Raw genomic sequence first — 17,567 nt, 5'->3', positions numbered from 1 at the left:
CAGAGACTTCAGAGAGAAGTTATGTGAGAATAGGAACTTTGGCAAAAGGTAAATCGTGCAGCTGAATTTAGGACAGATTGTAGTGGAGAGAGATGGCTCACTGGGAGACCTGTGAGGAGCAGGTTGCAATAGTCTAAGCAGGAAATAAGAGCGAGCATAAGGGTTCTGGTAGTGTGTTCAGAAAGGAAAGGGCAGATTTTAGCGATGTTATAGAGAAAGAAACTGCATGTTTTAGCAGAGATTTGGATATGTGTAGAGTAGGAGAGCGAGGAGTCAAAGATGACTCCTAGGTTACTGGCTAAGGGGACTGGGTCTGTGCTATCCCCAGAAACAGAGAGAGGAGGAAGAAGGGGGAATGGTAAGGAGTTCTGTTTGTCCATGTTGAGTTTAAGGCGGCAGCATGACATCCAGGCAGCAATGTCAGACAAGCAGGCCAAGATCTGGGACTGGATACTTATGACATTTCTGGTGTAGAGAGGTAAATCGGGGAGTCATCAGCATAAAAATGGTATTGAAAGCCATGAGAGGAAATCAGAGCACCAAGGGGATTAGTGAGAAGAGAAGAGGGCCCAGGACAGAGCCCTGAGGAAACACTAAAAGTATGATGGGAGAGGTAAGAAGAGAGTATGAAGGAGAAGGTGGTGATCAACAGTGTCAAAAGTAGCAGATAGGTCAAGGTGGACAAAAACTGAGTAAAGGCCTTTGGCTTTAGAACAAGTCATTGGAGACATCACTGTTCCTTGCCCCTGCCACCACCTACTGGGCTAAGGAGATCTCCCAGCTGTTAGCTGTAAAACCTGACCACCTGCTGGAGATCGCTCCTCTTTTGTTCCTTAGCTGGGAGCTGGGAGCCAAGCCAGCCTGCTTCCCTTGCTAGGAAGCTTGCCACTCCCCCTGTCAGGGCTGCATGTTGATCGACCTTGCCACCTCACGTTGGGAGCTTGATGCAGCTGTACCACTACTCTTAGCACGTTGACTGCCAGCTCTTCTCTTTGGCCCTCTAACCTTTTGAGTAGGTGAGCTTGCGTTTCAATGTGAACCAGCCCTACTCCCAAGGCTTCCGTTTCTTTTACCCCCCTGCTCCCCCCACTCCCACCGTAGCACTGCCACCAGTACCTCTGCTGGTGGGCAATTCCAGGCATCACCACCCTCTCCATAAAGAATGTTCCTCCTGTTTCTTCTGAGCACCTCTCCCTTTCTCCACACTTCTTTGCCCCGATGTTCCTGACGCACATTTCTGTAGTGCCAGCAGGCACTGGATTTGAATTTACAGCTAAACGGTACAGTAAATGAAAGGGTGTTTTGTCTGGAAAAGTACCGATATTACTGCTGAACATGCAGGTAGTGTGACAGCCGTCCTCTCTGCAGATGGGGACGGCCTACCAAAACCTGTATTTAGACTGTCACTAAAAGTCGTCTGCTGTTAACAGATATATCTAGCGATGGGCTGCCTTTAATGCAAGAAGAGAGCCCACCCACCTCCTCCCTTACCGACCCCCTCCTCGCCCCATATTTCTTTTCAGAACATCACTGGATGTATCAAATTACTTTCCAGCGCACCTGCAACCCAGTAACATTGTGCGTTATGGCAGGTAGAGACCAATCTGCCTGGCAAGGTGTCTAGGGCTGTAAATGCCGCTCCGTGCAGGTTATCCCCACGCCTTCTGTTTAAGGTGGTAACTGCCTCTTCATGAAGGCTAGCCCCATGCCGAAAAGTTATCGCAAGTTACCCCAGTACTTCTTACCTCTGTGTTTATCCTATGCGCTTCTGAATTCCGGTTCAGCACCACCTGCATTCCATGCGACCACCAGCCCTTTCCATGAAAAATGATTTCCTGATATTGTTCCTGAGCCTACCGCCCTGCAGCGTCAATCATGACACCCTAGTTCTACAGCTTTCTTTTCATTGCAAAAGGTTGGTTGGTTGTACATCTTTATGTACCTTTTTTTCTCCTCTAGGATGCATGTATTTAGGTCCTCTAGTCTCTTTGGGTACAGACCCTGCACCATGGGGGCCATCTTTCTCTGGACTGCTTCCATCCTATCTCCCGAACTGAACACAGCACTCCAGGACAGTCAGATCTCACCAATGACCTGTACATGGGGCACTATTGCCTCTTCCTCCTTCCTAGCTATACCTCTCTCTATGCACCCTGGCATCCCTCTGGCCCCGGTTACCGCCTTGTTGCACTGCCTCACTTTCCTTCAGACCATCGACACTATCACCTTGAGGTCTGATGAGAAAGGCACCTGCACTCCACTACTACCCACTTAAAGTACTGCAGGCTACGTACAGTATTGGGGGGAGGGGGGGGAGGGGCAAGATTTACTAACCCACGCAGGTATTTTGCATCCATGTAGTTTATCTTTGAAAATTAGATACAAACTACATGTGGGTACAGAAGTACATGTGCACCTTGCTGCTGCTATTTTTATGGGGTAACAACATGCTGGAAATTCTGTATGTATATTTGAAAATCAAATATAGGTGTATACTCTGCCTTTCCCAACCTCACCCTGCCTCCTGTTTTTTTTCCCCCCCCTGTGTTTGGCAATTGTCAAACGCAGTCTATCAAACTCTGTAGTTACCTGACTAGGTTCCTTTGAAATTTTGTTTTCACACTGTATAATGTCTGCAAACTCTGCTTAACAGCCTTCTTTCCCTAAGAAGACAAACCAACAAAACTGTAGATTATACCTCTGTAAATTCTTTTTTCCCCGTCCTGGGTTAGCGGTCAGTCTCTGGACCATTGCAGCGGCCCAGGAAAAAGGCAAGCTGAACCTGCCGATGTTTTGGTTCTCTTCTGTTGGACTGTGGTGTTGGGTGTCAGAGTGCTTGTCTGGGGAAAGAGTGAAATACTCGTGCATGGTCTGGCGTTTCTGGTTAAGCGTGAATTTGCCTAAAAAAAAAAATTAAAATCTTCTAGTAAAACCTGTCCTGTACTGCTTAATGGGGGTTCTCTTGCTAACCTTTGCTTCCCTTGATGGACTCCGTTCTGTGTTGTGTATGTAAGTGTGTGTACGCCTGTCGTTGTGCTAAATGGAAAATTTACAGCGTCAAAATTACATTATCGGCTATTCCAGCAGCCGCGGTACTGGTGTCACTGAATGCCACAAGCTTGGCCCCAGTAGAAGGCAGAATTGCCAGCGCTCTCCGATTAAACTCAGCCGCGGTGAGCAGAGTATTATGCTGGGTTAATTTGGAAGAATTAGGGAAAAGTAACGAATGAGGAGAAACCGTGCGTATGCCTGGGATATGGGGGGTTTCTCAAATTCGACTCTATTGAAACCTCACCTTTATCGGATCAAGTCATTTTCCGTAGGGTAAGCTCCCCAGGCCAGGTCCTTTCTCCACATCCCAGGGGTGAAGCAGCAGGCAAGACGGACTCATTTAATTTAACCAGCTTAGTTGAAATATACTAAAAATATCACACACAATGGATGAAAGTACTTCTGAGAGAGGAGGGAATTGTCATGGATTTTGAGGTGGGAAAAAAATCTCAATGTTGCATAATTACAGTACCCAGCAACATTAATGACTGGGGTAAACATTTCAGGGCGAAAGATGCAATTTATTATATGTTATACTTATTACATGGTAACACAGTAAATGTCGGCAGTCTGCCCAGCAAGCTTTTAAATTATTTTTTATTTTATTCATCTTTTTAGAGTAGTAACTGCCGCTCCTTGCAGGTTACCCCATTTAATACAGGTCATCGTCCTCTAGTCACCAGGGATCCTCTGTGTTTATCCCATGTCCTTTTGAACTCCGTTACCGTTCTCGTCTTCACTACCTCTTCCTGGAGGGCTTTCCGTGCATCCACCATCCTTTCTGTGAAGAAATATTGCCCGACATTGGCTCCTGAGTCTGCCCCCTTGGAGCTTCATGTCATGACCCTACTTCTACAGCTTTCTTTCCATTGGAAAAAGTTGGACTTCTGTGCATTATTAATATCTTGAAGGTCTGAATCCTATCTCATCTCTCTACAGTGGCGTACCTAAGGCATTTGGCACCCAGGGTGGATACGTCCTATGGCCCACATCCCCAGATTCACTTCTCCGTCCCTCCTCTCCCCCCCCCCCCCTTCACTTCTCCATCCCTCCTCCCCGCCCAGTAATCTCTGGTTCCCTGCTCCCTCTCGCACACACAAACATGCACCCTCGCTCCCACACCACATACTGTAACTCACACATAGACACAAACACACTCCCTCTCACTTCCTACCCCGCTTCCCACCAGCACAGCAGCAGCTCCCTCCTGCAGGCCCTGTGACAGACGGGGGTCTCTTCATTTTTCATGAGGCGGCATGGGGGCTGGCTGTACTTCCTGCATCTGTGGTGGGGAGGGCGGGGGGGGGGGGGGGCCTTGCTGTTGCTCTTCTTCCTGCTTCGGCCCGCGACTGCATGACCTTTCCTTCTTTCCGCCCACGTGGACCCACCACTTCATTTTCCGGGCCACGGGGGGGCAGGAAGAAGAAAAGGCTATGCATTTGCTGGCTCTAGACCTGTGACGCTCTAGGCGGCCGCCCAGTGCTCCCACCGCTCGTGGGCCCGGAGGCCTCCCTCCTAGTGCGAGCGGGATGGGCTTCGTTTGTGGCCACCAACCTCCCGGCTGTCACCCGGGGTGGACTGCACCCTCACACCCCCCTCACACCAACCCCCCCCCCCCCCCCCTTAGTATGCCACTGCCTCTCTCCCCTCTTCCATAAGGTACAGATATTCAGGTCCTTCATTCTCATCTCATAAGTCTTCCGGTGCAGCCCCCATACCATTTTAGTTACCTTTCTCTGGACCGCTTCCATCCTGTCTCTATCCATTTTAAGATACGGTCTCCAGAGCTGAGCACAGTATTCCAGGTGAGGCCTCAGAAAAGATCTCTACAAGGGGATCATCAGCTCCTTTCCCTGCTGGTTGTGCCTCTCTCTCTGCAGCCCTCTTACCGCCTTCTTACATTGCTTCGCTGCCTTCAGATCGTCGGACACTATCACCCGGCGTTCTCTTTCTATGACCATGCACATCAGTCGTTTCTCTCCACTATCGTGCAATGCTGTGTTGGAAAAATAAGACGAGTTTGCATGAGCTGGGAAGTGCGCGTGGACCATTAAGTTGCAGTGTGGAAAGTTTACTACCCAATGCCCAGAGCTCTGTTTGGAAACAGAAAACGCATGTCTAGGGACGACTTAATTGCTGTTAACTGGACCGAGCATTTCTTTCTTGACAGCTTGTTTGTGAGGGCAATTTTCAAAGACATCTACCTGGGTGAATAATGATTTTCCCAGGAGGACCTGCTTTCCCTTGGTCTGACTAAAAGTACACAGGATGTTCCAGGAATGTCCAGACATTTGGGGTGCGTTCCCAGGAGGTTTGGGCAGGATCAAAAACTAAGGCACCATGGATTGTGTTTTCAGATCTCCCGCACCTTATTTTCCATAGGAAATCTCCAAAACGGAACTGCTCCTCATCTCACAACCCCAACCCCCTAAACCCGCCATTGCAAACGACCCTGCATATATAGCGCCGTTCCCACGCAGCATTGTGTTCGAAACCTCGGGGTTCAGATTGACCAACAACTGAACCTGAAAAAATGCATCAACGCAATCCTCAAGGAAGGTTTCTATAAGCTCAATGTGATGAAAAAATTAAAACCATGACTCCATGCTAGTGATTTCCGCACCGTCATCCAGGCCACCCTCTCATCTAAAACTGACTACTGTAACTCCCTACTCCTAGGTCTCCCCCTACTCCACCATAAAACCCCCTTCAAATGCTGCAGAATGCAGTAGCCAGAACCATATCCAATACCCGTAAATATGACCACATCACTCCCATCCTTAAAGACCTTCTCTGGCTCCCGATCCCCTCTCGCATCCTCTATAAAACTCTTACTATGACCCACAAATCCATCTATACCCACAATTCCAATTGGCTTGATGAGCCATTCCGCCTCATACGCTCCAGCCGACCCTCTAGAGCTTCCTACAAAGGTACTCTCCACGTGCCTTCCCTCAAGAAGGCACACCTCGCCTCTACGAGGGACCGAGCCCTTTTCATTGCTGGGCCTACACACTGGAATTCACTAGCCACGAACCTCCGGCTTCCGCCATGCACTACTAAATGCAGAGCTAACTTAAAGAGCTGGCTCTTCAAACAAGCTTACCCTCAATAACTCTTCTGCAGGCTTACACCCTGCTGCGTTCAGCACCTAACCTGAACCCATGTATAAAGTTATGCTTTTTTCTTCACTGTAACATTTGTTTACCGGCTTCCGTGTTACTTCAAGAAGCCCGTGGCGTTTGTTTTTTTTACCTTTTTTTTTTTCCTTGCTACACCTCTGCTCCTGTGTAATCCCATCCCCGTTTAATGTAATTTCCAATCTTAGTTCTGCTGTAAACCGATATGATGTAGCTACTAATACAGTATAAAAAAAAGTCTTAAATAAATAAATCTCCCTGCACAGAAAGCAGGCGGGGGAGTCTGTAGTGGCTGCAGTAGTTTTCAAAGGAAAGGTGGACGTGGACATTTCCTCTCTGACATTTCAAGCAGAATCCACGGGTAAAAACAGCAATCACCTGAAAATCAGAGAGGGCTTTGCTAGCTCATCTTTAGTACATAAGGTTTTGTTTGTATGGCAGCAGCTTTTATTTAAAAAAAAAAAAAATTCTAAAAATGGAAATAAGAAAACAAATCAGGCAAAACTGAAAGCAGAAATAAAGTGAGAAAGTCATCTTTAGTCTGTTATGTGTATAGAAGTTGCATATATTTAATTGCATATCTTTTATTTTATTATTATTATCAATCATTTTTAGAGCGCTAACCGTTTTAAAACTGTAAAGTTGTGCGCTGATTAGTGACCTGAATGTAGAATATTTGCCAGGCAAGGCCCACACATTATTATTATTTTTTTTTTAACCAAGTTGTTTTGCTAACATACAGTAACCAGATTCCCAGTGAAAAAGGCAGTGGATTCTGAATATTCCATCACGTTCCTCATTCAGAGTAATCGGAGAACCGCTAATGAAGCTGCAGATGTGGAGTCGGCTTCCCTCAAGGACCCATGTTCTCCCTTTTAAAGCGCCCTCTTCTTCAGCTTGGCCTCCCTGTCTCTGTCCATGAATCAGTCTTTTCAAAGAAAGAAGTCCCTGCCACTGCCAGTGGATTTTCTTTCCAAACCTTCGGGAGAGCTTACCGGCAAGGTACGGCTCCAGGCTGGGACAGGAGCCAGTGCCCCAGATTTCAGAAAATAATCTGTAAGAAATCTAAAAAAGAAAAATCCCAGTTGCACGCTTTCTGGATCTGCTGGAACGGGGGAGAGGTTCTTAGAGCAGTGACCCCCTCTAGAGTCAATCACTGAAAGTGGAAGAGGCTAAGAGCAATGCCACCAACAAGGGGTCGGATTTAGGTGGGCACGGAAAATGCCATCATGCACATTTCCCATGCACGGGAGGATCTGGTGGAAGACCGGCCATGACGGGACTCTCGGCAAGTTATATCCTATGGGTGCAGAATAGCCTGATATTCCAGAAGGATATGCAGGGCGTTAAAATGGGGCACTCCTCTCTTTTGTTTTCAGGCATCCCTCTGCCCTGCCTCCCATGTTGACGGGCCTTCCTCTTCAGATCTGCCAGACGACTCAGACTGGCCACCGGACTGACCCAACAGCATGGCGCTTCTTCTGATCGCATATAGACAGAGGGAGATGTGTTTGGCTGCAGTTGAGATGCTTGGCACTTTTTTAAAAAAATGGTTTGTTTTATTTTGAGATCTTTGGCACCCGGTTCTGTGATTCATCTTGTGACAGAGTGAACAATCAAACCTGTTGGTGCTGTAGGCTTTAACTCTACATGAGAATAGGTGTGCCAGAAAACGGCTGGGTGGGGTTGGCAGGATTACATTGGCATGGCCCCTTTTTTTTTTTTGCCTCGCTCCCTTGCAGATTTATGAAGGACACAGGTTTCCAATCGTGTCATTTGGTCTCCTTTCGTGAAAAAGAAGGAATGTTCACGGCACCGGTATCAACTTCCAGCATGAAAGCAGAGTCGGAGGAAGACTTCTGTACAGGGAAGAAGAAAGCAACTTTTCTTAATGCGATCTGGAGTTTCCACCCGTGTTAATGTTCGGCGTGCCCGGACCTCGCGTCCTTTTAATGGAGGGTGTCACCTTTCACAGATAACCGAGCTTTAAATCCAGTCACAAGGGGGAAGATTTCTGCTCCCCATCTGGCTTGAAAAGCGAAGGGTTCCTTCAACAGCAAAGCTGAAGGGTTTCACGAATCCAAGGCAACGTGGTACCACCCAGAGATTCCCAAAGCCCGTTTTTAAGTGTTTTGCCTCATTCTGGAGGTTCAGCTTTGATTATGGCAAGTGAATAGGTAGGTGAAGAGACCTTTTACTGCTTGCTTATAGGATTAGGCATTTACCCTGCTGCAAATGTTGATCAAACGATGGCTTGGTTAGAGCATTTATTGTGCCAGTCAGAAGAATAAGGATGCAAGTTCAAATCCATCCTCTTTGCTACTTAAACCAGAGTATGACCTCAGACAAGCTCCTTTATTTCCATATGCTTTAAGTCTCGGAGCAGCAGTTGTAATGTTAATAACCTGTTTCCTCCTTCCTTCTACCTTTTGAAAACTTCCTTGTAGTCTGAGTACCAGGTCATTCCTCCCAGAGCTGGCTGCATTCATGCTCCTGAAATGCTAAACTGCAAAAGACTCAGTATCTTGTTCCCGTGACAGCCACCGTATGTGACTTTGAAATTATTATTGCAATAATATTTGTGAACCACTCAAAGCGAGCAGGTTTGTGCTAAAGACTGAGCAAACATTTTAATTATTGTGGCCATTGGGATACTATGCAGAAAGCCCTCATTTGTCAGTATTTCATGGTTAAAATCCTAGAGAAATGCTTTCATTCCCCTCCTGCCCTGCCCTGCCCCGCCCCTCCACTTCTTCTGATCTCTCTCTGGTACATTAGAATGAAAGAGTGCAGGGGACTGGGTCCCCCTAACCTCTCCGCAGGGCTCCTTGGAAAGCTGTAGTAGGTAAATCACCATCATGAGCCTCACCCGAGAGAGGTGACCGGCAGCAAAATCTCATGGGGGGGGGGTCTGGGTTATCGATTGGAAAGGAAAATGCCTGAAACCACTAGGGCCATCATCGTCTCCTCGGTCCTGGAGGGGGCCTGATTCTTTCATCGGAGCACAGGTTAGGCCAGTTGGACCGAGTCACCTGCATTCAAGTGGTTTTAGCTAGGCCAGCAATCAGTAAACCACGCGGCAATGTCTTTCAAGATCTGCAGGCCTGGGTTTTTTTGTTTTTCTGGAGAAATATAAGAACCTGGGTATGGAAGCTTATAAAATGAATACCGGGCTTAGAGGTATCCGGTCATTCTTGGTCAAGCCATGGTAACATAGTAAATGGTGACAGGTGAAGACCGGCTGCCATTTATTCATAATAAAAATATGAAAATGCAGAAGAGAAATAAAACTGTAAAATGGGGGGTCCTTTGTGTAATTTTAAAATAAGGTTTATGGCATTGGGGGGGAGGGACTAGAGGCAAAGTCTGTGGGCCCTCCTGCGCCCATAAGAACATAAGAACATGCCATACTGGGTCAGACCAAGGGTCCATCAAGCCCAGCATCCTGTTTCCAACAGTGGCCAATCCAGGCCATAAGAACCTGGCAAGTACCCAAAAACTAAGTCTATTCCATGTAACCATTGCTAATGGCAGTGGCTATTCTCTAAGTCAACTTAATTAATAGCAGGTAATGGACTTCTCCTCCAAGAACTTATCCAATCCTTTTTTAAACCCAGCTACACTAACTGCTCTAACCACATCCTCTGGCAACAAATTCCAGAGTTTAATTGTGCGTTGAGTAAAAAAGAACTTTCTCCGATTAGTTTTAAATGTGCCCCATGCTAACTTCATGGAGTGCCCCCTAGTCTTTCTACTATCCGAAAGAGTAAATAACCGATTCACATCTACCCGTTCTAGACCTCTCATGATTTTAAACACCTCTATCATATCCCCCCTCAGCCGTCTCTTCTCCCATGAACCTGAAGAAAACTCCCCCGCCCCCCACTAGTTTTTCTGTAGAAAATGTGCTTACCTGGATACTGGGACACAAAAGTCCCCTGGGAATCCGCACCTCTCTTAGCCGGCAGAGGAAAGAGAGAGAAAGCGTGCGCATGTGGTGAACCCCGGGCCTGTTTGTTAGCCATTCTGAAGAAGGCAATTTTCAGATGGGACGAAAAATTGTACAATTAACTTATTTATGTTCTTCTCTATGTATTTGTTGCACTTATTCCCCAATGCTAGCTCAGACCTAGTGGTTGCTGATTTGTTTTTTTTTAGCTATTGTTCTCTGTTGTTGGGATTAGTTCAGTAGAATGGGAGGAGGGAGGGAGGGAGTGGCGTGGAAGCTGCAGCCACAGCTTGCCCAAAGCCAGCCGGAGAGAGTGGAGGAGGTGGGACTTCTTAACCCAAAATCCCCTCTGTCGATATTCAGATCTCTGCGGTGCTCCTGCTTCAAACATTTATAAATAAGGGAGCACAGGACAGGAGGTTCTTCATCAGAGAAGGTTGGTTAGATCCAGGCCCTTCCGGCCTTGGTGCTGCCTGAGATGTTTGACCACTGTAGAAAGCTGGAGAGAGACAGCTAAATGGTCAGGTCAGGTTTGTCTTAGCGTTTGTGAGCCGCTCTTGGACTTCATCATCCTGCTTTCGATTCTCCACTCTCACTTGGCTTTTTTTTGGCGCAGAAGACGGTGCTTTAATTTAAGGAGAGGAAGGTCCCATCTGTTGCAGCCTGGTTAAAAGGATGGAAGATACTCAGAGCAAGCAACATGGGTAGATTATGTGCCTTAGGACAATTAATGTATTAAACATGATCCAGACAGTTACCAAAGTGAAATTACTGCAGATGAAGAGAAATTTGAAGGGGAATCTTCCTCTGCTGATAGACGTAAAGCTGACAACCTTTCAGATGCTGGTGTGTGTCTGCTCCAGGGCTTGCAGATCATGCACCCCTTCAGGTGTTCTGCATGTCCCCCTCAGTCTGTAAAACACTGAGGGGGGTCATTTCCAAAAGAGTTATATGTGTAATTGTAACATACTATTGCAGCAATTTTCAAAAGCCCACATACAAGCATGAAGTGCATTTACATGTGTAAAACCCAGTTTTAAGCATGTAAATCTTTTTGAAAATTACCCCCTTTGTCTGTAAACTATATGATGATTTTAAGATGACTAAATATAGTTTAGAAAGTATTTCTCAGCCTTCACCTGGAAGTACCCCAAAGCAGTCTGGTTTACAGGATATCCATAATGGATATGCATGAGATAGATGTGAATACTCTGGAGGCCCAGTGTATACAAATCCGTGGTTCCAAGGGCCACAGACCAGTCTGGTTGTAAGGTTAACTAAACCATTTAATAGATCTGTAACCCCATTTCACAGGACACTGCTCGTTTTGGGCCCGATATAATAAGATGTGAGTAAAAAAAATGTGAGCTGAACTTAAGCAGGCATTTTCTTTACTCACATGCTAAAAAAAAAACCCCCAACATTAATTCCTGATGTAGATAGCCAATGGAATGAATGCTAATGCGTCGGAAATTTAAAAAAATAGAAATACATTTACCCAAGAATGCATGTATAAGACAAGATTTGTGCATAAAACATGTTCTCTGCAAAGAAAGCACTTATATGCATAAATCTGTGTATAAATCGTGTTTTATGTGCATCTATCCTGAGTACAACAAGCTCTAGGTTCAGAAACAAGCCACCTCTGATCGGGAGTTAAAATCCCAACCTGAAGAAAACATTAGGAATGAGCATGCAAAACCTGCAACAGATGTGGCCATGTTCAGTTTGTTCCATATAGAAAACAGCCTCCTATGACAATACTTGAAAAGGTGGGGGTATTAGTGGCATTTGGGGGGGGGAAATAAACAGACCTTCAAGTGGCCCTGGCTGGACCTCCCTGGTCTACACACACACACACACACACACACACACACACTCACACACTCACACACTCACACTCTGCTGGGGCCGGGGAGCTAGCCCCCTTCCCAGCACGCCGGTGACAAAGAGCAGGAGCAATGCCCGCTCGCTGTTGCCTGATCCTGGTGCTTTCAAAATGGCACGGTCTGCCTGGAGCACTGCGCCAAGGTGACATCCCTTCGGCACCTTCCTCCCATGAGACGGACGCCATTTTGAGGTAAGGGCGGTTTTGTACCAAGAGGGCAGGTCCTAGCTACAGAATCTCACTTCCAGGTGACCTTGAAGCAGCACAGCGCCTGCCAGATTTGGGGGAACTGCTTTCCTATGTCCCTGAGGGTCTTCCCTATATACCTCTGTGTCTGTGTCATCGCCTCCAGCTTTGCAACCCTAGCCCTCCCAGATTAACCAGGTACACACGCTCCACCTCTCGCCAGCAAATCACGCAGGTGGCATGGTGCAAACGGCAACAGCCCCCATCCTTCTGCTGGACTGCTGCTTGCATCTTAAAGTTGAGTTAAAATTATTTAAAGTCGCATAAGGAGTGAGGACACTTAATCCAGTTAAAAATAGCCCAATAAATTTAAGGGACTTTATTTTAATCTGTTTGTCAATAACCTGCAATAGAACTACAGTTAATCAATTGCTAAGGTCAGGGTTAATTACACACTCAATGTGAAAATGGGCACCTAACTTACCCCTAGATTCATTTTGAATATAAATTTTTGCAGGGCTAATGCCCAGGATAAGAAAAAGGGGCGTGGTTAGGCTAATTTTCCGGTTTCTTTCAACTCTCAGCGCTTCGAATGAGGCCCAGTTGGCACAGGTGTCTACGGTGCTGTTCGTACACGCGATGGTGTATCTTACGCTGGCCCCAGAGCCTTCCCTATCCCTGACATCTCACCCCCAATTTCTCTCTCCCTCTCTCTCTCCCCTCCATTTCTTTTGCACCCTTTAAACGCTCACTGTCCCCAGCAAACCAACATTCACTATCGATCTCCTTAAACTGAAAGTTTCTAAAAAGCACGAGGCTTATGCATGCTTCTCTTTCCTGCTTTCTACCAAAACCAGCAGAAAGCAGCATTTCCACATATACTATTGGCAACATTTAATATACATAGCACAGAACAAGAAAATTACATTATTATAAGCCACATGCCCCCCCCCCCCCCCCAAAAAAAAGGTTTACATTTAAGTTGGACAGCTGAGAGGTAAAATGACCTGTACAAGGTCAATGATTAAGTGGTGGAAAAAGCGATTAAACCAAACGCCAGAATTCCACAGCTGTGTGCTGCAGCCATTAGGCACTACTGTCAGCCAATTAATATGATCAATATGGTAGCCAGAAATGCAGTAAATGGAAGATGGATTTCTCAGTACTGTACTTTTTTTTTTTTTCTCTCTCTTTTGACCAATTTTCCATTCGGTAGCTGTTGTATGGTTCAGGCACTTATTAAAATCCGACAGGCCATTTTCTCAACAGGAAGCTGCATGAGTGTTTCTGCTCAGGAAAAATTGAGAAGCAGAGTGGGATCCTCTTGGATGAAAGTGGGGGATGGTACAGGAATACAAATCCCAGCCCCGAGGTCCTTCCCTCAGTGCGGGGGCCAGGTATAAGCTCAGGGCCTCTTGCAGTTCAGAGCTAGCCCGCGGCTGGTCCGTCAGCACTAAGGAGCCACAGGAGAGTTCACCAGTGATATGTCTAGCCCAAATCAAAGTGTCTGTAGACAGATGTGTCATTGCAGTTTCAGAATTTTGGATATTTCGCTTTTTACCAAGAATAGCCTCAAAGCACATTCCAACAACCTACAGATGCAGATTCTGGATTCCAAGCACAAAGTCAGATAGCCTTTAAATTGCCATGAACAGCACCCTGGCTCCTGGCTACCCCTTTTAAAGGCTCATGACCCAATCATGTGTGTTGGCTTGGCATCATTCAGTCCTTTCAACACCTCAGCTTTCCCTGGGCTGAAATTTTAGCCTGGTAGACAGTGCGCTGGTCTGCTTCCCTGAACAGTTCCTAGTTCAAAACCCTCCAGTTGCCAGTTCTAACATATTAATATATTATGCCCTACTGGATGAGGCATTGTGCAAACTATTAAAGCATCTGTGGGCATATGTCACTGTCCTGTGTTCCCACGGACATGGCCTGTGGTTAGCAGGGAATCAAGAGCTAGTACTCTGTGTACACATGTCATGGCATCTGGGGATTTTTACAACAGTCATTAATTTTCTTCATTTGCAACCAAGCATTTATCATGTCTGTCATCTCTCTAACAATGCCAAGATGCATCCCCTTCCAGGATCAATGCAGCTGTGGCCTCGCATGGTTGGGACATCATCCCTCACAAAGCAGAGAGGGCAGCTTTTTGCAGATTGGCATTCCAGTGTCTCTTATTAACAATACAAATAATTCCTCTATGGTGTCAACTGTTGACTAACTGAACACGCTGCAACTCTTATTGTCTATTCAACATTGTTTCTACAGAGAAGACAGATATTTATCCTACCAGTTCCAAATAAATGAGTAACTTTCTGTACGTTAGCTAAAGTGTATATGGTAGTAACAGAACACTGTAAATTATGATAAATTGTACATTCATACATGAATGACTGATTGGGTTGCCTGTTTCATAAAGCCATATTGGATGTATGTTGTTAATTATTACATGCACCATCATTTCTATTAGAGACAGGTTAATCTCAAATTTGTGATTGCTGACTCTCCCAACTAGAGAGAGCTGATTCTTTGGGGGTTTGGGCAGTCCCTGGTCATATTTTTATTATTTTTAGGAGTTTTTATGTGCCTGATTTATTTAATAGCAAGGGATGTAAGCCAAGGCATTGCATTACTACTGCTTTGGGCAAAGCAAACAGAAATCAGTAATCCGCAGGTTATAATCTGCAGAACTTCCAGCGAGTGATCTGGGTTCTTTGTAGATGGTAACGCCTTTAATTGGGCTAACCCCAATTGGGCAGCCCCAACCCCAGGTTTTGCAGAGGTTGATTCACAGATTGTCGTTTGAAGGGTGTTTCTGGTTAGTACACAAAGCTCTGGCCCATTGCTGGTAATGCTATGCACTGTCCAGCTTTCTAGTCATTTCTTGTCTTGGATAGTCTACAAGAGGTCAAGCCTCTTTGCCTGACAGCTAGGACATGTCTCTAGCACTGTAGACCTGAATAACTGAGCAGATTGGGTGGGTCACTTGGTCTTCATGCGCCATCATCACACCATGTCATGTTACTTTGCCTGGTTTAGCTTTCTTCTTCATAACGCCTAAATAATATAAAAAAAAAACCAATTCCCAAGAGACTGGATGAAATGGCTTTGTACCTTCGGGTTAAGTCTCCAAAGTTCCTTCGCATAGTGTTTGCGGCAGTGTCACGGGAGGCCCTTTACCTGCAAAGAAGGCCCATGCAGGTTCTTCTGCATCGTTCCTGGGTTAATCACGACTTGGCTGTGTCTCCCAAGTTAGCAGAATACTTTGGAAGCTCCTGCACAGATGGCCTTCCCTACAATTAGCTCTCAGAGCAAAGCTCAGCCGGCAGCAGCAGCCCTCTGAATAGTCTCTCTGAAGAGTGGAGAAGCAGCGTGTCATATCCCTCCCACCTCCAGCACCCCCAAGTACACAGCGTGTCAGTCAGGTCTTCTGAAAGCCACAGTGACCTTGGGTAAATAACACTCATTACCGGCATGACTCACAGCCCCAAGTTTCGGAGGAATTCTGCCAGAATTCTTTCAGCTGCTGTTACCCAGATGCTGCGGAACATTTTATTAGCAAGATCTCAAAGCTCTTTTTTTTTTCTTCCCCTTTTTCTCAAGTGTTTATGGATAATAACGCCCTCTTTTCATCTCCCACTGATGCAGTGCAGGTGGCACGTCCACGAGAGTCGTCGTTGGCGGGGCTGAGACATGCTGCTATATAAGCTCTGCCACAGAGATTCAGCTACAACCTCCGTAAAGGATGTAGAAGTTGCATTTTATTTTATTTATTTTTTTTTTATGGATGAGGCAAACTGAGAAAAATAACAGTAGCGGCACTGAAATGGTTTGTAGGTTTGAATAGTTTTAGCATTGTAAACCTCTCTATTCCTTCCACAAAACTTTGGTATTCCATACTACTGTAGAATAAAATATTGGAATAAAAATTGAGCCAAAGATTATATTTTTATTCCAGCATAAAAGAGTAAAAATAATCTTGCTGTATTCATGGATTGTTTTAAACCATCAGTAGATACAATCACTTTGAGTGTTTTCCTGATCCTATGCGTCCGTTATAGAAGAAGCACCAGCAGCACCTTTGGTTAACAGTTAAGCCCTATGCGAAATTAGAGGTAAATTTTAAGATCCGCGCCGGGGCGCACATGTGCACGCGTTTGCCAGCACGTGCACATGGACACGGCGATTTTATAATATACTCGCATATATGCACGCGTTGTAAAATCCGCTGTACGCGTGTACATGGGCGCACACCTTTTTATATTGATGCATGCATGGGTGCATATGGCGACTCGAGAGCGTAAGTGGGGGGGATTTTACTAGATAAGCGCACTGACGCAATTAGCTGTTTCCCCAGTTCGTTCCCAGTTCTCCCCAGTGAAGGAGAAGGCTTCTTAAACCTCCTAGCTAACTTGCTTCCCTTTTACTCTATTAGCCCCAACTCTTAAAAGCCCGCTGACTAGCCTCGTGTTTTTTGTTACATGGCTTACACGCCTTCCATATCAGAAGTAAAGTTACGCGGTGGGGAACCACGGCGCCCGCTTGTGCATGAAAAATACTTACGCGCTGACTTCATTTCACAGGCTCGGCCTGCCCATGATCTGCCCACGCCCCGCACCTTTTTGGATATTTGTGATTCATGCGCCTAGTGGGAGATACGCGCGTACCTGTGCGGGTTTTAAAATCCACGCAACGCGTGCTGGGCCAAGTCGCACGCGTATCTCCCAGCCTCGGCGCGTGTAGGGGGTTTTAAAATCAACCCGTGTGTCATTCAGCTAGTTACTTATTTACCCAGGTAAAATAGTTTGGCCAAAAATTGCCCTCCTCCGTCCAACTCAAAGTGAACGCGGGCTGCATTGCCAGAAGGCCGTGTTTAGGTTGGTGAGGGGGGAGAAAAACAGCACCTGCACCAGACGTTTTCACAAGCACTTGTGCGCTTTTACCCCTGTGACTGCCTGCACAAAAGAAGTATTTAGGTGCCTTTAGGGTGCATTCACACTTTATGCTAATTTGCAAAGAGAACATGCATTAAAAGCAAGCTGTTTGAAAAATGCCCTCTCAGTGGTTTGGATGAAAAAGTAAAATGCCTGAACAGCTGACACCTCTGTGCTTATGTCCGGTAGGAGGAAGACAAAAGGGCTAATAGATTTAGAAGGAGCTTGCAAATGGCCGGGTGCAGGATGTATTTTTAATCTGATCCACTCTAAGCCCTTCTTTTACCTTCATGTCCTGCTGCCCAGATAGCGATAAAGAGTGTTAGCCTCTAAAGCTCTGAAGAAGCGAGGTGGGTGGGGGAACATTAGTTGTCAGCGTTATTAAGAATCAGGAACTCCCCCCTGTGGAGGCC

At 46.1% G+C, this 17,567-nt stretch overlaps 1 protein-coding gene across 6 annotated transcripts in view; it reads left to right on the top strand.

The window, feature by feature from the left end:
* Positions 1-17,567, top strand: part of CAMTA1 (calmodulin binding transcription activator 1) — a 1,058,760-nt gene that overhangs the window by 954,460 nt on the left and 86,733 nt on the right. Inside the window, exon 1 of one of the 6 annotated variants that reach the window (XM_029578178.1) lies at positions 7,929-8,368. The exons of the other annotated variants lie outside the window; for them this stretch is intronic. The gene's annotated coding sequence lies outside the window, so the exon portion shown is untranslated. Of the gene's footprint in view, positions 1-7,928; positions 8,369-17,567 lie in introns of those variants that run through there. 6 annotated transcript variants of the gene reach the window in all.

Source organism: Rhinatrema bivittatum, chromosome 15, assembly GCF_901001135.1.
Source record: "Rhinatrema bivittatum chromosome 15, aRhiBiv1.1, whole genome shotgun sequence".
Taxonomy (NCBI): domain Eukaryota; kingdom Metazoa; phylum Chordata; class Amphibia; order Gymnophiona; family Rhinatrematidae; genus Rhinatrema; species Rhinatrema bivittatum.
This window is presented reverse-complemented; position numbering and strand designations above follow the sequence as displayed.